The sequence below is a fragment of the Pteropus alecto genome, unplaced genomic scaffold (genome assembly GCF_000325575.1).
Source record: "Pteropus alecto unplaced genomic scaffold, ASM32557v1 scaffold389, whole genome shotgun sequence".
Lineage (NCBI taxonomy): Eukaryota > Metazoa > Chordata > Mammalia > Chiroptera > Pteropodidae > Pteropus > Pteropus alecto.
Genome location: NW_006443569.1, coordinates 240,114 through 250,462, shown reverse-complemented (window position 1 = coordinate 250,462; position 10,349 = coordinate 240,114). Strand labels below are relative to the sequence as shown.

General features: G+C 36.7%; 1 pseudogene; it reads right to left on the bottom strand.

Moving 5' to 3' along the window:
• Window positions 1-235, bottom strand: part of LOC102893376 — a 444-nt pseudogene extending 209 nt beyond the window's left edge.
• Window positions 236-10,349: the final 10,114 nt, after the last annotated feature.

The following is a 10,349-nucleotide window of genomic DNA, read 5'->3' as shown; positions in this document are numbered from 1 at the left end:
TTTTGCCATTCTTGATCAGCTGAAGTCTGACACATTTCCTTAGGGTAAAATTTAGCTGTTTGTCTTCAACTGCTACTTTTTCTGATACAATTCTCTTTGTTGGGAAGTACTTCTGAAAGGGTCGGCCTTCAGGGCTGTGCCCGAATGCTCTTTCTTTTTGTTTATCATGCCATTTCTGATCTTGTTAGTGGCTACAGAGATTCCTGCCAGTATGAAGATTGCAACACTTGACCATCCTGTCAGTACAACAGGCCTGAGCAAAATTCAGTTGGTTTTGTATGTTGGTCTTATGTGCTGTGACCTTGCAGAACTTTCTTATTAGTTTATCAGCTTATTAGTATTATTTGTTTAGGAGTTTTTAAAGATTCCTTAGGATTCACCATATAGGCCATTATATCATATAAAAATAAGGACAGTTTTATTTTTTTCATCTGATCCATATGACTTGTATTTCATTTTCTTTCTTATTTTACTGGCTAGAACTTCCAGTACTGTGTTGACTAAGAGTTAAGAGAGAAGATGTTCTTGCCTTGTTCCTCATCTTAAGAGGAAAGCATTTCTTCTTTCACCATTAAGTATATTAGCTGTATGGTTTTTGTAGATTTTTTTTTATCAAGTTGAAGAAGTTCTCTTTTCCTAATTTCTGAGAGTGTTTGTCATGAACGAGTTTTGGATTTTGTCAAATGCTTATTCTTCACTGAATAATTTGCTAGTGTGATTTTCTTCTTCATTAGCATGTTAATACAGTAAATTACATTGATCTATTTTTAATATTTAACCCACATTGTATCTCTGGAATAAACCTTACTTGATCATGATATATAATTATTTTTATATATTTATGAAATCTATTTGCTAAGAATTTTTTTCATATATACTTACAAAAGATATTGATCAGTATGTTTTTTTAATGTACTCTCTTTTTCAGGTTTTGGTATCAGGGTAATACTAGCTTCATAAAATGAGTTGAGAAGTATTCCTTGTTATTCTATTTTCTGGAAGAAATTGCATAGAATTAGTATTAAGTCTTTAGACACTTGGTAGAAGTATCTGGGCCTGGAAATTTCATTTTGGAAAAGTTTTAATTTATGTATTCAATTTCTTTAGTCATAGGGCTATTTAAATTATGTATTTTATTTTGGGTGATTTGTGGTAGTTGGTACTTTTCAGCAATTGGTCCATTTCATTTAAGTTGTCAAACTTATGTATTTCAGTACCACCTTATTATCTCTTTGATGTCTGTAGAATATCTAGTAGAAATCAATGTCATGTCTGTTATTGGTAATTTGTGTCATCTCTCTTTTTTCTTTGTCGGATTTTGTAAAGGATTGTCAATTTATTGATTTTTTAAAATAATCAGCTTTTTGTTTCATCGTATTTTTTGTTTTTAATTTATTGATCGATGATCTTATCTTTTTTAAAATTTCTTCCATTTGCTTGCTTTGTGTTTATTTTGCTCTTTTTCTAGATTCTTGAGATGAGAGTTGAGATTATTAATTTGAAAATTTCCTTCTTTTCTAATTTAAGCACTTAGTGATATAAATTTCCCTGTTAGCATTGTTTTAGATGTGTCCCAAAAATTTTGTTGCATTGTATTTTCATTTTCATTCAGTTCAATATAGTTTTAGAATTCCATTTTGATTTAGCTATATTTTTCAATGTGTCTCTTTGTATAGCTGTTTTGGTGGATGAAAATCACAATCTACTAAAATGAACATTCGCCAGTTTAAATGAAGTGTAGAAACCTTACTACCATTTGTGTCCCTTTACCTTCCCCCAATTATCATATAATTGTCTTAAAGAGTTTTTCTAAATACATTTAGAACCACATCACTCATATATAATTTAGAAAACTCAAGAGGAGAAGGAAATGTTTTGTATTTATTTGTATTTTACTCTTTCTGTTATTCTTCCTTCCTTCTTGACATTTCAGGATTCCTTTTTTATTTCTTTATTTTTAGAGAACATCCTTTAATCATTCTTTTAGGGTAGGTCTGTTGCTGGCAAATTATCTTCATTTTCCTTCATCTGTGAATATCTTAATTTCCTCTACATACTTGAAAGATGTTTTCACTCCGTACATGATTCTTGGCTGAGAGTTCTTTTATTTCACTACTTAAAAAATGTGGTGCGTCTGCCATGATTTCTGATGAGAAATTTGCGGACATTTTTTCCCCTTTTATATAAGGTATCAGTTCTCTCTTGCCGCTTTCAAGATTTTTTTCTTTGTCCTTAGTTTTTAGTTTGACCTGATAAATGTCTTGGTGTAGATTTCTTAGGGTTTACGCAGTTTAGGGTTTGCTCAACATCTTGAATGTGTAGGTTTATGTCTTTTGCCAAATTCGGGAAAATTTTAGCCATTATTCTTTTAAGGATATTTTCATACCTGCTTTCTATATCTTCTTTTTCAGGGACTTTGATAACATAAATGTTAGATTTTTTATTATTGTCCTGGTCTATGAGCCTCTGTTAATTTTTTTAGGCTAGTTTCATTCTGTTGCTCTGATTGGGAAATTTCTACTGTTCTATGTTCGACTTCACTGATTTTTTTCCTTTGTCCCCTCCATTCTGCTTTTAAGCTTATCATTGAGTTTTTAATTTTTTATTATTGTATATTTCAGTTCTAAAATTTCCGTTTGGTTCACTTAGACTTTCTATTTATTTTCGGAGACTTTTTAATTTTTTATTTGTTTCAAGAGTATTTGTAATTCCTGTTGCAGTGTTTTTATTGTGGCCCCTTTAAAGCCTTTATCAGATCATTCTAATGTCTCTGTCATCTCAGTGATGGTATCTGTTATCTTTATTTGATTCAAATTGTGGTTTTTATGGTTCTTGGTATGATGAGCGATTTTTGACTGAAGCCTAGTCACTTTGGGTATTATGTTACGAGATTCCGGATCTTATTTAAACCACTTATTTTGTCTGGCTTTCTGTGACACTGTTCTGACAGGGAAAAGGAGAGGGACACTACCTCATTACTGACTGGTGGAGATAGAAGTTCAGTTTCCCAACATGATATTCGCAGACATTTGGGAAATCAGGAGGAGGAAGGAAGGGGCTCATTACCCTCTAGCATGGATGAAAGTTCTAGCTCCCTACTTGGCCTTTTATGACACTACCTTCTGGGGGTTAGATCTCATAGTTCAGCAAGGGTGAAAGTCTGGGCTCTCCATTTGGCCTTTGCTAGTGCAGCAGGGCCAAAGTTTTTTCTGTAGTTGGACTAGAGAAGTTATTGTCTAAAAGTTTTCTGTTTTGCTAGGTTGTCCTTTTCCTGATCCTTTGGCTAAAGAAAGCAGGCTTTTGTTGGAGCAGTTTTCTTCTGTGCCCATTGATGTTTCTAAGTTGTTGCCTTCTTCAGCTCCAAGTCTGGAATAGATGAAGCAAAAAGAAAACCCAGGAACTCATTATTGTGTTATTCTTTGTGTCTTCAAGTCCCCACATGTCTGACTTCTCTGCATCTTTCAGAGTACTTTTATGCTTGTTTTATGAATAATGCTCAGGGTTCTTAGTTGTACTTAGAGAGTAGAATAATAAAATATATGTTACTCCATCTTTCCAGAAGCAAAAGTTCTATTAACTTATTTTTGTTTTATAATTTGTTTTGTTAATGTAAAAGACATACATGTTTAATGAAGAAAATTCAGAAATTTTGGAAAATTTTTAAAAAATCATCTGCGCTTTCTGGTATGTCCAATTAGCATTTTCTTTTATTTTTAGTTGTTTAAAGTTTACATATAAATTATAAATTTTTTCCTAAAATTAAGGATTACTGTATATTCCATTTATATCTTACATTTAACACACAATATATTATGAATACAGTATTTTTCTTATAAATATTCTTGGAAAACAGTTTTTTAATAAATGCATAATATTACAAATATGGCTTGATTTAACCACTGCCTTATTTTATATATTTACTTGTTTCTGATTCTCTACTTTTCTTGATAATGCTATAATAAATATTATCAAAAAATGTTATAATTAATATTTCTAATTTCTAATTAATATTTCTAACTAATAATGTTAAAATAAAAATTCTTATATCTTCTTTCACTTTAAATTATTTTCCCAGGATAGATTCTGAGAAGGTAGAAAGATACATGCCATCTCAAATTTCCTTATACATATTGTCAAGCTGATTTCTAGAAAGATCAAATGCATGTACAGCCCATCAGAGCATAAGAACTCTGCGACCATCGCCAGCTCTGCATGTTGTCACATATAAAATCTGCTGTGAATAATGACTTCCCAAATAGACTGAAGGCCCACTTTGTTTTTATGGAATAGTACAGTGTGAGAGTTGGGGAGAATATTATAGGTCACCTAATTTAATACTTTTATTTTGTAGATAGAAGACAATAACCAGAGTTTCTTCTAGCCTGGAGTCACAGCTGCTTTCTTGAGCAGAAGCTGACACCAATGAACCTTGGAGCATTGCCTAAAAATTTTTTCACACCAGTTTAGAAAAACATTATCTATTTAGTGTTTGTAAATAACCTGGCAGGGAGGAGTCACATCACTGTGAGAAGGGGAATGTGAAATTACTTCTGAGCCACTGAGAAATCTGAAGTTCTATTTTCATAAAGCAACCATAACATCTGACAAATTCAACCTTGCTTCCTGATCTTTTTGAAGAGAATTTGAAAAGGCAGTTTGGGGATTTCAGAGACTTAGGTCAAAGTTCTCACTTCTACTTCTACTTAGAGAGTTTACAAAATCATTCTGGGCTTCAAAGTTTTACCTTTAAAACAAGAAGACTGAATAAAATGAATTCTGGGCTGCTTCCAGCTTCAAAGTTCTATTGTCCCATTGTGGTTAGAAGAACCCAGTAGCCAGGGCAACCACCAAGATGCTCCAAGCAGCCCCTCCCTGCCCTAGTTTGCAGGGTGTCATCCACAGAGTCTGTGCTTAAACCTTTCCTCTAACTCCAGGTCACTCCATAAAATTTGCTTTTCTGACCATTCTCAGAAGAGGAATCCCAGTCTTTCCCCCAACTGGAGAAGACAACAAGCAGCCATGGAACACAGGATGCAATTATTTATGTATCTCAGGTTGCGATCACAAGGGAAAGTACAGAGCAAGGCCGTAGCCTTTCACAGAGTTCTCTAGGCCTTGACAGGTTTGTTGAATGGATGAAGTGTTTGTGACAGGGCCCACGTTCCAGTCAGTGTGTTCACAGCTCCCACTGCCTCAGGGACTGGGTCTCGGCCTCTGGCCAGTACTAGGCCAGAGCAGCAATACATTGCAGCCGTGTTTTCAGAGTGAGCTCAGTGGGCCTGATGGGACCCACATTTCCAGTCAGCAGTCAGCCACACACAAGATTATCTGTGAATGGAACCTGTCACCATCTATTTCTACTCAGATTTTGGCAGCCGCCCCAGCAGGACAGTGCATCATTACAGACCTAACTGACGTCGGGTTCCCTCTGTGCCAATAGCAGTGTTTGGACAGACCATCAGTAAGGAGCCACTTTTCCAAAGCATGAAGAAGTCTGAGTCGTCAGGAGAGACATTTTGGCAAGGTATCAGCAGCATTTTCCCAGGAGGGGCAGTTTTACCATGTTTGTGGTGGAAACAGGGCTACATACAGAAGACTAGAAGCATGTTGAGACTGAAAGTGCCTGGATGGGTCTGGACATATATGGTAACCATATTTAAAAGAGAAAAAAGTAATGGGGGGGTGGAAGTATAAAACTTCTTGGAAATAAAGAGAAAGAAAAAAGTCTGCATCCTCAGCCTTGACCTGTACCCTGGCTGCCGACTGGATAGCTTCACTTGGCTTTTCTGATGTCATCTCAGATTCAAATAATCCAAAACTGAGGTCATCCTCCCCTAAACTGACTTCTCTTCCTAACTTTGTCAGTAAAACACTTCCAGACACCCAGAGCAGGGCCTTTGGAGAAACCTTCGATTTCCATCTTCTTCATATGTAATCTGTTACGAAGAATCAATTATTCGTATCCAATTTCTCTTTCTCTGACCTTTCTAAGTCATGATTTCAAAGTCATTGTTCACAGAAATGAGCAACATTAAAGTTATCACATAAGAAAAGAAATTTCAAAAAAATAAACCCAAAATTGGAATACACAAGAGGATTTCTCATTGCTTCATCCTGCAGGTATCAGCCCAGCCCAAAATGACACCTACATGGCTCCCAGCACCTCCTGAGCCACTGTATCCCTGGCTTAGAGCCTGCCATTGCCAAATGTAGCTCACGTCCTGTACATCCTTCTGTGCCCAGGCTCCTGACCTAACCTTTCTTGACATTTGCTATTCCTGTTCATAACGTGCTCACCCATCCTCCTTCCTGCCTTGTGGAGTGCCCTTTTTTTGCCCTTTGAATTCTGAATATCTTTTAAAACTTAGCTCATCTGTGCAAACTCTGCCTTGTGTAGATTCTCCTGACTTGTACCTGCCCTGAGATTCTATTGCACCTCTAGCAAAGACATGCCTGAACCGCACATCACTTAGAAGTAGTAACTGTGCAGATTAGGCCAAGTTACCCAACACATCAGAGCCTTCATTGTATTACCTGTAAAATGGTAGTAATAATATAGCATCTAACGTACAAGTTTGCAGCGAGTATGAAATAGAATATCGCACACAATGTGCTTAGTCTGGCAATTTACTAATCACAAAATAAATTCTTGCTTTCATTGCTATACTTTCTTGTATTCTCTCATTTCAGCTTTTTGTTTGTTTGTTTCTTTGTGACTATTTTGTCTACTCCCATAAAATTATAAGTTCTTGAAAGGCAAAGACAATGATATCTTTCTATTATGTTCTGGCTGGCACCTCTCCACAACCACACCACACCACACACACACACACACACACACTGGATGCTGCTGGACGAATACTGGGAGCTGAGTAAATCATGGATTGACAGACTCGTGATCTGTGAGGCAGGAGGACTGGAGCCCTCATTATCTGTAGTCTTAAAACATGGGCCATGAGGAAAAGAGAATGGCTGCCACCAGGAAAGATAGTAAGGGAGCTTTCCTAGGAGGCACAGTTGTTTAATCAAATGTTACTTAAAGGAATGATAAAATAATGTGCTTGGACTTTAGGAAATTTATAAAATAGGTAGAAGAACAATTGATAGGGAAACAACGGCTCCTAGATTCAGTATCTCAGACATCACGTGAGATGAAACTAGGAAATAGAAAAGAAGAGTGGCAGGGTAGATCCCAAACCGTAACACTTGATGATTTTATTTGACTCAGGAACAAAATAGAGAACTCCTGCATTTCAGAGATATAATTCCCAAACCATTTTTCATCAAACAAAACTGAACCAAAGATAAACTTGAAAAAGAAACCAATAGAAGTGAATTGAAGACAGAAAAAATGAACCAAAATACAGAAAGATTCTTTTATCATGTCAAACCTTAAAATAAAAGACAAGCAACAACACCCTCAAACCCCTCACTGGTTTCCCCTTGGGACTTAACCAAGAGTTAGAATTCCTTCTTATTCTAATGTTGTTTTAAATTAGAAAAAAATGAATAGAATCAAAGAGATCTGAATTTAATAGAAAATATCTGAATAAGCACTATTTCAGAGACTCTTTCAGATTTATATGAAACCACACCACACCACACACACACACACACACACACTGGATGCTGCTGGACGAATACTGGGAGCTGAGTAAATCATGGATTGACAGACTCGTGATCTGTGAGGCAGGAGGACTGGAGCCCTCATTATCTGTAGTCTTAAAACATGGGCCATGAGGAAAAGAGAATGGCTGCCACCAGGAAAGATAGTAAGGGAGCTTTCCTAGGAGGCACAGTTGTTTAATCAAATGTTACTTAAAGGAATGATAAAATAATGTGCTTGGACTTTAGGAAATTTATAAAATAGGTAGAAGAACAATTGATAGGGAAACAACGGCTCCTAGATTCAGTATCTCAGACATCACGTGAGATGAAACTAGGAAATAGAAAAGAAGAGTGGCAGGATAGATCCCAAACCGTAACACTTGATGATTTTATTTGACTCAGGAACAAAATAGAGAACTCCTGCATTTCAGAGATATAATTCCCAAACCATTTTTCATCAAACAAAACTGAACCAAAGATAAACTTGAAAAAGAAACCAATAGAAGTGAATTGAAGACAGAAAAAATGAACCAAAATACAGAAAGATTCTTTTATCATGTCAAACCTTAAAATAAAAGACAAGCAACAACACCCTCAAACCCCTCACTGGTTTCCCCTTGGGACTTAACCAAGAGTTAGAATTCCTTCTTATTCTAATGTTGTTTTAATCAAGCCTTGGGGTACTGCTATTATCTCTTCAGATTTATTCATTTCTTCTTTATTTGTTTTCCTGTTTTTAAAATGCACTCCTGTATAGAATCTGGGCATGGCTACAAAGATTACCCCATAATTCTCAACAATGTCTGCACTAATTACTAATCCCAGAATTCCCTTCTCCTACTCTCCAACCTGAGAATGATGAACAAGTCTGGTCCTCATCACAGCCAACTTCTCCAGTCCCTTCCACAGTGGAGTAAAAACAATTAGAAAGGCATATTTGGGGTATAAAAACCAATGATTTGGGCTTCAACCAGAGAAGCAGAAGAAAAAGATCCTTCAGGGGAAAATCCCTCCACTAAAACACAATAACAGCAAGACAAAATAAACAAAATAAAGAATGGTAGAATAATTGGTCACTCAATAGTGTAATTGTTTTTTAGCTGAACTCAGTGTTTTGGCTTCAGTACTAAATAGAGGATCAGGGCTGGTGAGAGATAGCAGTGGGTATGTTTGCATCCTGGCTTGTGCTATTTGTACAAATTTCCAGTCAGCTCAAGCTAATTAACAGTGAAAGAAATATAAATGATTATCTCAGGATAGGCTGTTGTGTCACACTTGCCTTTAAAGATGTGTTTTCAAAATCATGTGTTGCTGCCAGTGTAATGAGAACTCAGTCACCTCTGTCACAGGCAGGGGCCACGGCCTCATCCCACTGCACACACACACACACACACAAAGAACCAGAGGGAGAAATGTGCTGTAGCCTTTTCCAGGGGTAGGGTGGGGGGTGGGGATGGTGTCATTGTTGATTCTTTATATAATCCTAGACTACACCCCAATATTAAAATTTTCAGAAGTTTTACTATTCGACAAACCTGAAAAACATATTTGATAAGTTTGAGACCTAGGCACATCTGTAGCTTAAAATAAAACAGTCTTTCCATTCTCCCAAAGAACTAAGCCTAGAAATTAAATGAAGTCTTGGTTAGCAGGGCTATTATCTGTTCTTTATATAACATTATTCTGGGGCTAGTTTCAGGCCACTCTCTCTGTCTTCAGCTAGAGAACACCAGGGAACCAAGCTCAACTTTACAATTCATCTAAGCAAAATATAACTGAGATGGTAAGTCTGCTAAAATGCAAAAATTCGAACAGCTCAAAACAAGGATCTATTGCCTTCTAAACACGTACAATGCCTTGTACGGCCAAATAGCAATGCCTTTTAGATGATGTGCTTCACTCGCACACATGCTGAGAACTGACAATATACTATGTCAAAATTGCAGTCTCCAGGTCATTGCCGGTGACCATAAAGTTCTGCCTTTCCCTAGGTCTGAGTAAAACATGTGCTTGGTAGCTTGCCAAACATTCATTGCTGTGATCCAGCCATGTGCTGCCAACGTTGGAGCCAACAAGGGTGTCCGAAAATGTGCAAAAGTGTGTTTTCACTGACCGCCTGGCACACATTTTGCCTAAGGTAGAGGAACTAGAAATTTTCCTGCCAGAACCCAGTTCCCAAGCTAATGGAAACTGGAGGAAAAATTTTTGATGCTCCTTTTGACTCTGCCAAGGCTGCATGTGGTTATGGTTACTCTATCTCCAATCAAGTACATCCTTGTTCCTAAGATTTGGAGAGGTCTAGTTCTTAATCATTAACATGTATTAATAAAAGCCAATGTGATATGACATATTGTAGTATATATCACAATGATATGAAAATATTATATATTACATAAGACTAATATATTACTATTATATATTACCAAAAGAGTAACATTAATATAAAGATATTATGTAAATATTCTATTCTACTGCATTTGTGAAAATCAACACAAGCAGCAGTAGATGCTGTTTGGAGCCATCCAGATACTGGCTGATGGCACTGCTAGCTGATGGCACTCAGCTGTCAGCCTTCTCCAGAAATTGCTTTTGGCAGAAGACAGTGACCTCACCCAAGGTTCCCACCCTTTTCCTGGGGACATCCTGCATCCAAATGACTGGTTAATGTGGTAGTATTAAGGCTTGGTCTCCTTATCCCAACTTGAGACAACTCTGTAGAACAAAGAGCTCCCTGTAGGGCA